Source organism: Lithobates pipiens, unplaced genomic scaffold, assembly GCF_037356315.1.
Source record: "Lithobates pipiens isolate NorthernLeopardFrog02 unplaced genomic scaffold, aLitPip1_a1.2 Scaffold_16, whole genome shotgun sequence".
Taxonomy (NCBI): Eukaryota; Metazoa; Chordata; class Amphibia; order Anura; family Ranidae; genus Lithobates; species Lithobates pipiens.
The window spans coordinates 108415630-108433342 of record NW_027507748.1 but is presented as its reverse complement, the minus strand read 5'-3'; positions in this window follow the sequence as shown (position 1 = coordinate 108433342).

The window sequence follows — 17713 nt, the reverse complement described above, 5'->3', positions numbered from 1 at the left end:
TCTCTGACCGTCTCCTGCATCATTGTCCACACACAGTCTCTGACCGTCTCCTGCATCATTGTCCACACACAGTCTCTGACCGTCTCCTGTATCATTGTCCACACACAGTCTCTGACCGTCTCCTGTATCATTGTCCACACACAGTCTCTGACCGTCTCCTGCATCATTGTCCACACACAGTCTCTGACCGTCTCCTGTATCATTGTCCACACACAGTCTCTGACCGTCTCCTGCATCATTGTCCACACACAGTCTCTGACCGTCTCCTGTATCATTGTCCACACACAGTCTCTGACCGTCTCCTGCATCATTGTCCACACACAGTCTCTGACCGTCTCCTGTATCATTGTCCACACACAGTCTCTGACCGTCTCCTGCATCATTGTCCACACACAGTCTCTGACCGTCTCCTGTATCATTGTCCACACACAGTCTCTGACCGTCTCCTGTATCATTGTCCACACACAGTCTCTGGCCGTCTCCTGTATCATTGTCCACACACAGTCTCTGACCGTCTCCTGTATCATTGTCCACACACAGTCTCTGACCGTCTCCTGTATCATTGTCCACACACAGTCTCTGGCCGTCTCCTGTATCATTGTCCACACACAGTCTCTGACCGTCTCCTGCATCATTGTCCACACACAGTCTCTGACCGTCTCCTGTATCATTGTCCACACACAGTCTCTGGCCGTCTCCTGTATCATTGTCCACACACAGTCTCTGACCGTCTCCTGTATCATTGTCCACACACAGTCTCTGACCGTCTCCTGCATCATTGTCCACACACAGTCTCTGACCGTCTCCTGCATCATTGTCCACACACAGTCTCTGACCGTCTCCTGTATCATTGTCCACACACAGTCTCTGACCGTCTCCTGTATCATGGATGTGAGGTCGGTGACTGTCCTTTAGCTGGGTTGGACTGTCCCTTAGCTGGGCTGTCTCTTATCTGGGACTGTCCCTTAGCTGGATTGGATGGGTTGGACTATGTCCCTCAGCTGGGTTGGACTATGACTATATCCCTCAGCTGGGACTGCTCCTTAGCTGGATTGGACTGTCCCTTAGGTGGATTGGATTGTCGAGGTCCCATAGCTGAATTGGACTGTCAAACTCCTATAGCTGGATTGGGCTGTCTCTCAGCTGCATTAGGCTGTCCCTTAGCTGGGCGCCGGACTGTCTCTTAGGTGGATTGGAATGTCACAGTCCCATAGCTGGATTGGCCTGTCCTTCATCTGATTGGCCTGTCCCTCATCTGATTGGACTGTCCCTCAGCTGATTGGACTGTCCCTCAGCTGATTGGCCTGTCCCTCATCTGATTGGACTGTCCCTCAGCTGATTGGCCTGTCCCTCAGCTGATTGGCCTGTCCCTCATCTGATTGGACTGTCCCTCAGCTTATTGGACTGTCCCTCAGCTGGATTGGACTGTCCCTTAGCTGGTTTGGACTGTCTTCACTAAAAGAAGAAATTTTGTCATATGAGTTTGTTGTGTCATTAATTGTATGGTATGAGATTTTAGTAAAAATCAACCTTATCAGCAAGGTGTGGCAAAAGGATTATCTGCCTTAGCAGTTTTGTCCATTGAACTTGATTTAACTGGCTTCAAAATTAAATTATTCATCTGTGATAGATGAATTTACAACTGCCAAATGTAGGCGACTGTTTTGCAACTTCTGATATTGAAACATTAAAAAAATGTACTACTGTTGAAACTTCCCAGGGGGTTTGTGTATGAGCCCCAACTATAGTTAGCACATATATTGTGGTATTGTATATTGAAACAAAGGTTTTGTTTTGTTTTTGTTTTGATTGGCTTTCAGTAAGTGCCTGAGAAAGGACCCTGGTATAAGTCTAATCTAATAGGGCACTCTTACACCAGGCTGTTTTCCTGCAGGCACCCTAAACAGACACCTGTTCAGAATTGACAGTCATTTGTTGGAGCAGCACCATGGTAGTTGCAGATCAAACAGAAGCAGCTTCTTTGGCTACACAGGATAGCAGGACTTAATTTTCTGACTAAAGTTCCAATTTAAGTTTTTTTTTTATTGATGTTTTGCTAAAGAATACAAGAAACTGAGTTATTTTGTTACTTGAAAAATATTGCACTTTATACCTATTATGTTCCATGCACTACTGAGCAAATATTCAAAGTTACATATTTATATGTTTTTATGTTTTACATTTTTTTTAAATAATCACTTGTTGCATTAAACAGGTTATGTTTTAGAATATGTTGTAAAATTACTTTTTTTTGTTTTATACTTTGTTGACAAATTAATTTCACATTTATGAGACAGTACAAAGGATAATGAGTAGGCAGCTGCACAATTTGATCTATATCTGTGTGCGTGTAACATATATACCCACCCACCCTATGTTTAATGATATTTGATTAAAGAATAATTGGCTAGAGAAATTTATAGAAACTGTGAATTCATAGTTCATAGGATTTAAGTTAATGTATGCATTCATACAGTTAATTTTTATCATTTTTATAATATTTTTCCCATTATGGGCGTGAGTGGGGCCTCATGTCTAAGTTTTGCCTAAGGCCTCAGAAAGTCTAGAGCCGCCTCTGCTTGATAGTAACAGCTAATGATGATGATGATGATGATGATGATGAAAGACTAATCTGGCTGTCCCTGTAGCATACACCGTCCTTTCCCTTTCTCTAAACTAACAAAAGACACTCAGGCTGCTGCAAGAATCAGCAGCACAGCAAACCTATCAACACCTAACACCTATACCAGTCCTGAAAAGAACTTTTGTGTACCAAATAGCTAGTGGTTTATCTCTCCCTACTCCACACAGGAACCTGTCCCTATCGTAACAGAAGAAAGAATGTAAAATGGCCACCGGATCGGGTGTATTTATAGGTTAGGGGGAATGTCCAAGTGTCCATGTGCTGTCATGTCTCAATTGGCTGTCCTGTATCACATGATAAACGTGTCACCAAAGGTTAAAGTTCTTGTATACATTAAACACGTAAGTCCGCCGCGGCGAACGACGGAAAAAGGCGTTCGAACGTGCGGACCGCGAATGTCGGAAATTCGCCGCGAAACGACCGCCGGGCGAAACGTTCGTCCATCACTACTAACCACAGCCCTGGAAGATTTTACCTCCTTCCTGACCAGAGCCCTTTTTACAATTTGGCACTGCGTCGCTTTACTGACAATTGTGTGGTCGTTCAACACTGTACCCAAATGAAATGTGTGTCCTTTTTTTCCCCACAAATAGAGCTTTAGTTTGGTGGTATTTGATCACCTCTGCAGTATTTATTTATTGCTCTATAAACAAAACAATAGCGAAATTTTGAAATAAAAAACACAATATTTTTTACTTTTGGCTATAATAGATATCCTCCAAAATTAAAAAAAAAATGTCTTCTTCAGTTTAGGCCAATATATATTATTCTATATATTTTTGGTTAAAAAAAAAAAAAAAAAATCACAATAAGCGTATATTGATGGTTGGCACAAAAGTTATAACGTCTGCAAACTATGGGAAAGATTTATGGCATTTTTATTATTTATTTATTTTTGACTAGTAATGGTGGTGATCTGTGACATTGTGACAAACAAGTCAGAGACTTTTGAGACTTTTTTGGGACCGTTAGCATTTATACAGCAATCAATGCTATAAAAATGCACAGATTACTGTGTAAATATCACTGGCAGGGAAGGGCTTAACACTATGGGGCGATCAAGGGGTTAATTGTGTGTTCCCTTAACTGTATGAGGATAGTATTGACTAAGAGAGGAGACATATTTTTTCTACTTAGTAGGAACAAACAATATGGCTCCTCTTCTCTGGCAGCACAGGGATTTGTGCGCTTACACACAATTCCCTGTGCTGGCGCTCTTGCACGCAAACTTGCATTGTAGGCGGCAATCTTGCCCGCCGGCCATGTGCATTGGCTCCCCCGGCGTGCAGCGGGTGCATGCGTGCCCTCTGGTGGGTAGAATGTACTCGTACGGGATTTTGCCCAGGAGAGCCATTCTGCCACAGTATATCTGGGTGACATTGTCAGGAACCGATTAAAGCACTGAAAAAGGATTAAACTTTAATTATTCTCCTATGTGATTTACACAGCGCCAATAAGTGAGAAGTATTTTACTGTAGACAGTGTTGAACAAAATTAAAGTAATGTGATACGGATGAAAATAAACAGCAATTCCAAGCAAAAAAGGAATCAAATAGCTGGCCATGAATGCTATTCATTCAGCTGAGCCTGAAAGCAGAACTAAAGGGCAAAAAGAACATAGTAACAATCAATAGTGTGTTAAAAGATAAATAAAATAAAAACAGCATTGGCTTCAATATCTTCAATTCAGAAGCCCGGGAAATGATCCGACAGTTCGCGATACTGGCCATAGAGTTGAACAGACACCAGATTGTCTCAGATCACCATTAGATCTAGGAGGACGCTAGCAGCGATGTCACTTCTGGTTTAGGATGGAATTAAACTTTTTTTTTTTAAAGCAAAAGATAATTTTTTTTACCTTTTTAGACCTTTTGCTTTTAAAGATAGAGGAGAGATTTCAGGTCTTATAGATCTCAAGATCTCTCCATAAAGGAGGACCTGTCATCCCTTGTTTCTTTTACAAGGGATGTTTACATTTCTTGTAATAGGAATAAAAGTGATAAAAAAAAGGGACAGTTTAAAAATAAAAAATAAAATAAATAAGAAAAAAATAATAATTAAGTGCCCCCATCCCTCCATGCTAGCACACAGAACACTAGACCTCCTCTGTAACTCTAAAGAGGTAACCGGTAAAAATTGTTAAAGCGTCCCCTATGTTTATGTATTGTAGTTTGTCATCATTCCACAAGCATGCAGACAAAAGACATAAATCCTTGTAATGACTTATTGACAAATAACTGCTGTATTTTGTAGTTTTGAAAATAGATTTCTTCAAATTTTAATTTCCATTTAAGTACAATAAACAGTGTTGGATATGCAACTCAACATGTTTCTCGGAAAACCCTTTTACTCTTCCTCAGAAGTGTGAGAAGTCAGTACTATAAAGACGGCATTAAAAAAATTGTGATGATAAGTACTAAGTGCATGAAAATATAACCATACAAAACAAATTCAACATAATAAAGAGATATTTTTTAGGGCACATTTTCATCATACCAGATAAGTGTAAAATAGTCCCCTTATCTTGCACCCTATCAGAGGGGCCTCAGGAGGCAGACCGGTAGCTCTCCCAAAGGGACCAAAGACCTAAACATGCACAGAAAATAGGATTGCATCAAGCATCCAATATAGGATATTTATAATGATTGCAGAAGCAGATATTATCTCTTACACTGATGTAAAAAAAAAAAAGGGCTGTATCCCCATTTTCTTAACTTAAGTGCAACAAATAATATCCATAGTGTCCATCACACCGCCTCCTACCACTGGCTCACTGCTGCAGTATTAGTGTGCGGCAGCAGAGAGGGGCTGTGTGAACAGGCCCATAGAGGCCAAACTCTGTTGCTTACTTTAGGTGATCTGTTGCTCATTTGTGAAGGGTTTCAGTACAGTAAATTTGGCAAACAATTGTAAGGGATCTTCCCGGGGTAGGGTGTGTTTGGACACAGTTCACAGCAGACTTGGAATTTGATAAAGCAGATCTTGGCGTTTATTCGTGGTACAAACAGTCCAGCAAACAAAATATACAGCAACACCGTGCTTTCTAAGTACAACAAAAATAAAAGTCCTAGCCCGGCTGGGCGCTTACTAACAGGTTCTGCTCACCTATCTGACACTTACAAACACAGCGTCTTTCGCCTGGATGTCGCAGGGTGAGTTTTAGCTCCAGCAGTGGCTGTGCTTGCAGCTTCCTTCAACACACAGATTGTTCATTCCCTGGCTGAGAAGCAATCACCTGCAGACCCTACAGAGCCTTTAGCTTCCCAGGCTAATTAGGATCCAAGCTCACCTGATCCCAAACCCAGAACTGGATCGGGGGATGTGGAATGACAGGTCCCTCTACCAAACCTACCTGCCATTCCATATAAACCCAGGCCCGGCAAAATTAAATAACAACTCAGCAGCATATCGCTGCTGAGAAACTGATCCATCCTGGATTTACCATCTCACACTGTGTAGCAACCTAGGTGAGATGTACACCCCCTCGATCACTTCTCCAGTGACATGTCTACATATCCCCCCCCTCTTTTTCAGACCGGAGGGCTGAGCCTTTTGTCCCCACAGACAACTTACCCTTGACAATGCGTCAGCATTTGCCTGTAATTTCCCTGGCCTGTGTTCCACAGTGAAATTAAAGTTTTGTAGGGAGAGAAACCATCTAGTCACTCTTGCATTTCTCTCCTTGTTTAACTTCATCCATGTTAGGGGGGCATGGTCTGTCACCAACTTGAATTTCCTGCCTAGCAAGTAATACTTTAAAGATTCTAGGGCCCACTTCACTGCCAAACATTCTCGCTCCACAATGGCATAATTTTTCTCGGCCGGGGTTAGTTTTCTACTCAAGTACGTCACCGGATGCTCCTCACCATTCACTACTTGTGAGAGTACTGCACCTAAGCCTGTGCTAGAGGCATCTGTCTGGACCAGAAATTCTCGCCTGAAATCGGGGGTGACTAACACAGGTGGTTGACACAAGGCAGACTTAAGGCTTTGGAAAGCCTCCTCGGCCTCTGGGGTCCACGTGACCATTGCTGTCTTTCCGCCCTTTGTCAAGTCAGTTAGCGGAGCAGCAACTGAGGCAAAGTTCGGCACAAATCTACGGTAATAACCCGTAATACCCAGGAAAGCTCTAACATGTTTCCTTGTCAGGGGTCTAGGCCAATTCTGTATTGCCTCAATTACCCCCAGAGCAAGCATACGCTTTACCTCGGCAGATACGGCTTCCCTACGTGCCTCGGGTATCCTATAGGGCTTAAGGTTTACTCTGCTTCTAGGCTCAGTTTCAATGTGATGATGGATGAGGTGTGTACGCCCTGGGAGGTCAGAGAACTTGTTTTTGTTTTTCTGTAAAAATTCCTGAGCCTCCTGTTTCTGTGACACTGATAGAGTATCACCTACCTTGACTGGAGGGATTGGTTGTGACAAATTATTAACAGTATTTGTCGCCCCCAAGGATTCCCTGTCTTTCCAGGGCTTGATCAAGTTTATGTGATAAACTTGGAAAGGCTTCCTTCTACCTGGTTGGTGCACCTTGTAGTTCACCTCACTGATCTTTTCAACAATTTCATAAGGACCTTGCCACTTCGCCAAGAATTTACTCTCAACAGTGGGGACTAGTATAAGGACCCTATCGCCTGGGTTGAATGTCCTGATTCTTGCGGACCGGTTGTAAATTCTACTTTGGGCCTCTTGAGCTCTCTGGAGGTGTTCCCTTACCAGGGGCATTACAGTGGCTATACGGTCCTGCATTTGTGCTACATGCTCAATAACACTCTTGTATGGGGTGGACTCATTCTCCCATGTCTCTTTTGCAATGTCTAGTAGACCCCTAGGGTGATGACCATAGACCAACTCGAATGGTGAGAACCCTGTGGACGCTTGGGGCACCTCCCTAATAGCAAACATGAGGTAGGGTAATAAATGATCCCAGTCACGACCATCTTTTGCCACCACTTTCTTCAACATATGTTTCAAAGTTTTATTAAATCTCTCCACCAATCCGTCCGTCTGGGGGTGGTACACAGAGGTACGGATGTGTGAGATTTTAAATAGTCTGCATAATTCCTTCATTACTTTCGACATAAATGGCGTACCTTGGTCAGTTAGGATTTCTTTGGGGATCCCAGTCCTAGAGAACATATAAAACAACTCACGTGCAATTGTTTTAGATGCAGTGTTTCTTAAGGGTACAGCCTCAGGATAGCGGGTCGCATAATCCAGGACTACCAAAATATACTGGTGTCCTCTAGCTGACTTTACAATGGGACCCACTAAATCCATGGCAATACGCTCAAAAGGCACCTCTATAATAGGGAGCGAAACCAAAGGACTGCGAAAATGTGACACTGGGGCACTAACCTGACATGTGGGGCACGACTCACAGTATTTTTTAATGTCATCATATATGGCCGGCCAAAAAAACCTCTGGAGAACCCTCTCTCGCGTTTTGTCAGTCCCCAAGTGTCCCCCAAGAACATGGTTATGTGCCATGTCAAGCACCTGACGCCGGTACGGCTTAGGTACCAGAAGCTGTTCCACAATCTCATCTTTAACCTTATTGACTCTATAGAAAAGATCATTAGTCACCGAAAAATGTGGAAATCTTTTTTCAGCATCTGGTTCCTGAGGTACCCCGTTCATAACAGCAACCTGCTCTCTCGCATTTTTGAGAGTGGGGTCCTGTAATTGTGCAGTCCCAAAATTATCGCTAGACACCTCTAAGTCTAGTATATTTTGCTCAGTGGGAGGAGCCTCCTCCTCCCCAGCCAGGACCTGCAAAGGAAAACAATCATTTTCATCCTGCACATTTTTATCATTCACAGTGGACAAGGCAACCCCCTTAGAGGTATCCTCACTCCTTTTGGGGATTTTTCTTTTTTCCCAAAGAGCCCAGAATAATGGAAAATCGCGCCCCAATATTACATTATGCATGAGGTTTTTAACCACACCCACTTCATATTGTACGGTGCCTTGTTCAGTCCCGACTTTAGCCAGCACTATAGGGTACACTTTTGTATCACCATGTATGCACACAACACTCATATGCTTTTTAGACTCTAAGTCCCCAGTCACCAGGCTAGCATGCACCAAGGTTACAAGGCTTCCTGAGTCCATTAACGCTTTAACAGGAAAGTCATTGATTGTGATGTTGCAGATTTGCGGTTCAGTCTCTAGTCCAGGAACTGCAGCACAAGATGGTTCCGCAAATAGCGACTGACGCCTGCTAGCGTCACATTCCATGGGTTCAGAGGTAAGAGGGCAATGGGCCGACACGTGTCCCGCCTCATGGCATCTCCAACACTGGATAGGGCCTGGTCTCTTTGGCAAGGAGTCCTTTTCAGAGCCCCTTAGCCACCCGGGACCATCACCAGTCTTTTGTCCCTGAGACACCACTTGAGCCCTTTTCCCCCCATCAGCACCCCTCCACACTCCCCCAATAGATGGAAGTCTCTTACCAGCTGACGGCACAGATCTGGCGCTCCGGGGAGGTGAAGATGCTGCAGGAACATCACGGAGGTAGTCCTCAGTCGCCTGGAACCTCTCCACAAGGTTGACAAGTTCGTTTGCATTCTTAGGATCACCTTGTCCTACCCAGCGTTGCAAGTCAGTAGGAAGGGCTCGGAGGTAGCGATCCATCACGACCTTCTCTAGGATTTGTGCAGGAGTAGAAGTGTCTGGCTCCAACCACTTTCTTGCCAAATGGATTAGGTCATACATCTGGGACCTCGCTGATTTGTCCAGACTGTAGCTCCAGTTGCGTACCCTCCGGGCACGGACTGCAGTAGTAACTCCTAGTCGGGCAAGTATCTCCTCTTTTAGCCGAGTATAGTCCTTAACCTCTTGCTCACTGAGGTCATAGTAGGCCTTTTGAGGTTCACCTGTTAAATAGGGCGCAATTACCTCTGCCCACTCAGCGGCTGGTAACTTCTCTCGCTCAGCCACGCGCTCAAATACTGTTAGATAGGCCTCAACATCGTCCTCAGCAGTCATCTTTTGCAGCGCTTTCTGCACAGTCCTTCTCCCAGAAAAAATCTCTGGAGCGGCTCCCTCCATTGTGGGTGGATTAGCAACCACAGGCGCCTCTCGATTTACTATCAGGTGCTCGATAAGTTGTTGTTGGCTTTGGCGCAAAGCTTGCAACTCTTCCTTATGCATCCGCTGTTGTGCAGCCATCATCTGCTGTTGTGCAGCCATGGACTGTTCATGTCGTCTATTGGCCTCTGTCTGCGCCTGCTGTTGTGCAGCCATCATCTGCTGTTGTTCAGCCATGGACTGTTCATGTCGTCTATTGGCCTCTGTCTGAGCCTGCTGTTGTTGCAAACTCACTTGCATAAACTGCTTCAGCATCTCCTCCATGTTGCTGGACTGTTTTTGGAGTGTAGTTGCAGCTTTCACCCAGGACATCAGCAGCTGTAGCCAAGTCTGTCCACACCGTTGCCCCTAGCAACCGCGTTGCCCGCTACCTCCACCAATTGTAAGGGATCTTCCCGGGGTAGGGTGTGTTTGGACACAGTTCACAGCAGACTTGGAATTTGATAAAGCAGATCTTGGCGTTTATTCGTGGTACAAACAGTCCAGCAAACAAAATATACAGCAACACCGTGCTTTCTAAGTACAACAAAAATAAAAGTCCTAGCCCGGCTGGGCGCTTACTAACAGGTTCTGCTCACCTATCTGACACTTACAAACACAGCGTCTTTCGCCTGGATGTCGCAGGGTGAGTTTTAGCTCCAGCAGTGGCTGTGCTTGCAGCTTCCTTCAACACACAGATTGTTCATTCCCTGGCTGAGAAGCAATCACCTGCAGACCCTACAGAGCCTTTAGCTTCCCAGGCTAATTAGGATCCAAGCTCACCTGATCCCAAACCCAGAACTGGATCGGGGGATGTGGAATGACAGGTCCCTCTACCAAACCTACCTGCCATTCCATATAAACCCAGGCCCGGCAAAATTAAATAACAACTCAGCAGCATATCGCTGCTGAGAAACTGATCCATCCTGGATTTACCATCTCACACTGTGTAGCAACCTAGGTGAGATGTACACCCCCTCGATCACTTCTCCAGTGACATGTCTACACAATGTAGTTCCATCTTTGCAACATTGTATCATATCTGTATAGCAGTTCACACTCTGCAGAAGCTGATTTATTAGACAGTTTTTACAGGAACAGGTTTCCCCATTTAAAGATTTCCTTCTGTTCCTGTTTGGTGGTAGCTAAAATGTTGCTGTTCCAGAGATGATGGTCAGAAGGCAAGTACTAGAAACCATGGGAGGAGCCACATCGGGGCACAGGAGAGCAGGTATTGGACACACACAAAAGTCTTGATAACTGCAAGGACCGGAGAACTGCAATGTGAAGGAGTTTTAGGACACATTCTACCAGAAACATAAGTACATTCTTCTTTTAAAGGATAGGCTTATGCCTCATACACACGATCAAACAATCTGGTGGAAAAGTCCAGTGGACTCAAGTCCGCCGGACAATCCCGCCGTGTGTGGGCTTAGAAAGTGGACTAAGAAAGTATTTTTGCACTCCAATCTGTCCGCCGGACTCACATTTTCGGCAGACAATCTGGCCGTGTGTGTGCCAGTCCACTGTACTTTTGAAATGAACGGACTTTTCCCGCCCGGAGAAAAGTCCGCTCATTTTGAGTGCGTCTCCAGGTAGCCGGGGCCAGCGAAGGAGGCGTCGCTGCCCCTGTCACCTGGTATGGAGTTAAAGGGGAATGCCTACGCCGAAAAATTGGCATGGGGGTCCCCCCTAGGTCCATATCAGACCCTTATCCGAGCATGCTACCCGGCCGGCCTGAGCCGTACCAGGCCGCGTGCCCTCAACATGGGGGGTGCCTTGGGGAAGGGGGGGCCGCGCGGACCCCCCACCCCAAAGCACCTTGTGCCCATGTTGATGAGGACAAGGGCCTCTTCCCGACAACCCTGGCCGTTCGTTGTCGGGGTCTGCGGGCGGGGGGCTTATCGGGATCTGTGAGCCCCCTTTAATAAGGGAGCCCCCGGAACCCGGCCCCCCACCCTATGTGAATGAGTATGGGGTACAATGTACCCCTACCCATTCACCTGTGAAAAAAAGTAAAAAAAAAAAAAACACAACACACAAGGGTTAAAATAGTTTATTGCACAGCTCCAGGGGTCTTCTTCCGTCTTCGGGGGTCTTCTCGCCGGACTCCTCCGCTATCTTCTGCTCTTTTGCTAGCTCTTTCACTAGCGAAGGAGCCCGGCTTTCTTCTTTGCTGCCGCCCTCTTCTTCTGACTTCGGGGGTCTTGTCCCCCTCTTCGGGGGTCTTGTCCCCCTCTTCGGTTCTTCTTGCCGGGCCACCGCGCCTTCTTCTAGCTCTTTTACAAGCGGTGGCCCGGTCTTCTGTCGCCACTGTCGCCGTCTTCTGTTCTTCTCTTCTTCTCTTCTGGAGATGTTGACTCGTCGCTGCCTCCGGTCACAATGGCAGGGACGCAGCACGCGGTGACTTATATAGGGACATCACCGGATGATGTCCCCGCCAATTATGATGTCACAGTCTCAGAGGATGCTGGAGACTTTCCTCCGCGTGTGTGGGCGAGTCCATTCATTTCAAAAGTCCGCCAGATAGTCCGGCGGACTTAGTACGCCATATTAGTCCGCTGAAAAAGTGGCATGTGTGGGCAAGTAGCTAGTTCGGAAAGTCCGCCAGACTAAGTCCGCCGGATAGTCTGCTACATGTGTATGCGGCATTAGTTAAATGTTTTCCATGTGCTGACATGTCGCCTAAAGATCAGGCCTCTTTTTCAGACTCGTGTTTAGAAGTTAAAAACAAGTTTTTTTTTTGCTATAAAATTATGTAGAGCCCCCAAAGATTATAAAAAAAATTTTGTAACATCCTAGAGGATAAAATGGCGGTCATTGCAATGCTTTTTGTCACATCGTATTTCCGCAGCGGTCTCACAAGCGCACTTTTTTTTGGAAAGAATTTAAAGTTAGTAAAGTAAAGTTAGCCCATTTTTTAATATATTGTGAAAGATAATGTTACGCCAAGTAAATTGATACCCAACAGGTCATGCTTCAAAATTGAGCCCTTTCGTGAAATGGCATCAAACTTTTACCCTTAAAAATCTCCAAAATTCTACAGGTTGCATGTTTTGAGTTTCAGAGGAGGTCTAGGGCTAGAATTATTGCTCTCGCTCTAACAATTGCAACAATACTTCAAATGTGCAGTTTTACCACCATTTTCATATACGGGCGCTACTTATGTATGCGTTTACTTCTGCACGCGAGCTCGTCAGGATGGGGCGCTTTAAAAAAAAAATCTAATTTATTTTACTTGATTTTATTTATTTTTTCACCGTTTTTTCTTTTTTTTAAATTTGGGTTAATTTTATTCCTAATCCAAGGAATGTAAACAATAACATCCCTTGTAATAGAAAAAACATGACAGGTCCTCTTAAATATGAGATCTGGGGTCAAAAAGTCCTCAGAGCTCATATTTGGACTTAAATGAAATGAAAAATAAAAAAAATGGCCCTTTAAGATGTATGGTCGGAAGTGACGTTATGACGTTGTCTCCGCCCTGCTATGGTATGGAGATGGGTTGCAGCTATCTTGCCCTCACTCGTTTCCATACCCAGCCACAAACAGGTCCCGATCTCCTCCGCTGTTGCCAATGGCTCCGGTAAGTGGCAGAAGGCACGGGAGAGCTGCAAGAGGAAGGTGGCCCGCCGCAGAGACCACCATTATCATACACAGAACCACCGGCCAAAAAGATGGACACCTCGGTTGTGGCAGCAGCTGCTTGTCTGGTCACCTTGAGGAGAGGTGACAGATGCACACCGTAGGGATCAGGAGTGCACCACAAGGTTGTGGACCCTACGGCTGACTGCTGCAGATGGGAGACAGATCCCACTGGGGTTAGAGCGTAAGATTCCCTGGGGCGCAGAGTCTAAGAGCCAGCAGGTGTTCACCAGCGCCTCTAGTGGTGAGGATGGACTTGGCTGCAACTGGCTCCAGGTCGCGACCCCCAGGGTCCCCCAGCTCACACCCACAGTAGGCAACAGGAGGATAGGGATAGTGAGGGATAAAGCCAAGGTCGGGGCCACAAGCAGACAGGAATAGTCAGGGACACGCCAAAAGGTCAGGATCACAGGCAAACGGGGATAGTCAAGGACACGCCAAAGTCGGTAACGGTAAACAACAGAAGAGCACACGGCAGGTAACAGGAAGCTAACACACAAAGGTTGATCAGCAGGGTTGGTCTGCAGTGCACAGGTTAATATAGAGTTCGATGATAGGAGCTAGGGTGGAGTCATGCCAGAGGATGGATTACAAAAGCAGTCAGGTGAGGGTCGGCTGGTCTCTAGAGATGAACACATGGAAACAGGTAAGCAGACCAACTCTACCCATAAGGGTATCATACACTCAGCAACCCAGTTCCACAACTGCTCCAGCAACTATGTCGTGTACGGCCTCACCTGTCCCTGCAAAATGCTGTATGTAGGCTGGACCATCTGCCCTCTTAGACAGCGTTTTGGCAAACATAGACGACTGATTGAACTGGGTTCAGACAAACATAGTGTACCCCGACACTTTTTAGAATTTCATGATCGATCCACCATGGGCCTACAAGTTTGGGTCATCGAGTCCATACCAGCGGGGGTGTCTGAAGCAGAACGCTTCTCCAGATTATGTGAGCGCGAATCATATTGGATTTTTTCTTTGGACACCCTCGCTCCTAATGGCCTCAATGAGGAAATTGAGATCCATACTATCCTCTAAAATAGTTCTCGCTTACAGTATATATTAGTGATCTCATTTCTCTCCTTGTTTCTCTCCTGGAAGGACTGCGATACCAATGCCCTTCCCCTTCTTTCCTTGGTATATATATATGCATATAGAATACTTTGTTTTTATGTATGCGATTTTTTAAAGTATGCGATTTTATTTTATTTTTTTGTATATGATTTTTATATAATTGTTATATGTTTGATCTCTCGGTTTCTGTACACACAGAACTTAGGTATATATTTTAACTGTGAAGGTTCGTAAACAATTTTCCTTCCCTCCTTCTTTATACATATACCTTTTTATACACATATCTTTTAAACATAATTTAATCGCATCACCTATATCAATTATGACGCGAGTTTTCACATACAATTGTCATATATTGATATATTGATCTTGTATCTCCACCATCAACATCATTTTCGTGCGTTTAAAAATGCGACTAAGTCGCAGTCTATCTGTAATTGGGCTGATGATTATATGTTATCATCATGAGTTTATTCTTCATTTATAATACCTCCAACCAGTCAAGATTTATTAGTAGTAGTAGTGGTGGTAGTGGTAGCATTATTACTATTACTACTATTGTTGTTGTTATCTCGCTTATATATTAGTGATCTCATTTCTCTCCTCGTTTCTCTCCTGGAAGGACTGCGATCCCAATGCCAATACCCTTCCCCTCCTCTCCTTGGTATATATATGCATATGGAATACCTTGTTTTTATGTATGTGATTTCTCCTTTTTATGTATATGATTTTTATATAATTATGTTTAATCTCTCCGTTTCTGTACACACAGAACTTGGGTATATATTTTAACTGTGAAGGCTCGTAAACAATTTCCCTTCCTTCCTCCTTTATACATATACCTTTTTATACACATATCTTTTAAACATAATTTATTCGCACCACCTCTATCAATCTTGACGTGAGTTTTCACATACAATTGTGATATATTGATCTTGTATCTCCACCATCAACATCATTGTCGTGCGTTTAAAAATGCGACTAAGTCGCATTTATCTGTAACTGGGCTCATGATCATATGCTATTAACATGAAGTTATTTCTTCATTTATAATACCTCCAACCAGTCCAGATTGATTAGTAGTAAGAGTAATGGTGGTAGCATTATTGCTATTACTACTATTGTTGTTGTTATCATTATGATTACCATGTTCACATTATTCAAGCCTTTAGTTGTTATCAACGTCTCCATAGGCATTCCTCAATTTGGCCTATTATCAATACTTTTGAGATCCAAAATTACCTACCACCTATAAATATACTTACTATTACCATCTTTATATTTATAGTTATTTTCATGTTTATTTTTTATTTTTAGATTTATCTTTATTTTTATTTTTATTCCTATTATTATTATTATTATTATTATTTACATTTTCATTTTCATTTTCATCTTTATTCTCATTTTTATTTTTACTTTTATTTTATTTCCATTATTATCACTATTTTTGTTATTATTATTATCATTATTCATTTTATTAGTATTTTTGCAAAAATTTATTTTATTTTTATTTATTTATTTATTTATTTATTTTTTGTTTTTGTTTTTTATTTTTATTTTTCATTTTCATTGTTTTTTTCATTTCTGTTCATTTTCCACAACTCTTTTATACATACATTCTTTGTTCCCTATATATATAACTCTTCTCTAAAACTTTACAACTTTTTCAAGGTCACCTTCGTTACCATATATTTTACTCACTTGCCATAGTATTATCATTAGTATAAGCCTCTCAACCAGCTTGCATCGATTATAGGGTTAATTGCTATCTTGTCTGTCATTATCTATTCACTCTCCTATTTAAGAGCAGTCCACTGCAGCCTTGCCTATACCTGCACATGAGAAAGGAGCGCGCATGCCCGAACGAGGCTTGCACAAGCTCAGAAACGCGTTGTGCTTTTGGGTACCCCCCCCCGGCGGACGTCACACGCTGTCTACGAGCCAGTCTGAGTCTCTGTGCATCACAGAACACAGCAGAGCTTCCCCTAGCGCGCTGTGGAGGAGGATTCATCCTGTAACAGCACAAGCGAAAGGGAACAGTGATTTGACTATCAAACGGAGGACAATAATAATTATGGATGTAAGTGAGACTTTTATTAATTGTATAAAATAAATGCACTTTTTACTGATTTGGCGCTCTTCTATATATTCCTTTCTTGGTATCCTATTCATGAGATGACTTCACTCTAAAGAAGCAGCTGCCGCAGGTGATTGTGCACATACATCCCTTATCCTCTAAGGACAGCAAGCAACCTTTCTGGATTTTCAGCAAATTCCAAGTACTGTTTTCTCAGATAACTTTTTTAAAAAACATCTTGCTTTGATAAAAACTGTTTTGAATTTATTTTAATGAACAATACAGACTGAACTGAAAAGGACACACCAGTATCTTTTAAAGCGCTAGTATCTTGTGTTGTTTTTTTATCAACTCTATTGCATAACCATGACACTGCTGCTGTTACCAAGACATCCATCTTTAAACTACTGACGTATATGTACAGGAGGCGATCAGCAAGTGGTTAAGGATTTGGAACTTCTAGGAATTCAGCCATTTTCTAACATCTGTTGGCTTACCATGGATTAGGTCCAACAAGGTGCACAGCACCTCATTGGGTTATCTCTTTAATTTACATCTGTGCAGGAGCACAGCTATCGCTATACTTCTGACACTCACTGGACCTTTGGTCTCAACTCTTGAAGCTGTACAGTTGTATGCAGCATCTCTGCCTGCCCCTCCCCTCAGCTGGCCATTCACAGAAGGCTTTGTATTTTGTGAATGGCATGGGAGTGCCAGAAGTATAGCGATAGCTATGTTCCCAGCATTCAGTAAAAATAAAAACAAAATAAATAATGAGTCAAACAGAGGATAAGTCCACAAGGTGGCATGCACCTCATTGGATGTAACCCCTAGTAATCTAGAACATTTTAGAAAGTGGCTGAATTCCTGGAGTTCAGCTTTAAACAGCATAATATATTTCTACAAGGAAAAAAATGGTGTCTGCAACCCAAATCCTTTTCCCAGCTTGTACTGCCAGTGTTATTAAAGCAAGTCAGTCCTGGGTAATTAACACTAAACATATGTTAAATGAAAAACGATGTAGAAAGCAACAGCTTTAGTGAAAACCACATGTCAAAAGGATCAGTAGATCCTGGACTATAAACAGCTTAATTTATACTCAAATCTTGACACTTTACAAAAAAAGTTAAGCAGTACTCAAATACAACCCCCATCCTCCATGTTGTTTTTTTTCTCCTCCTACCTACAGTGTTTTGTTC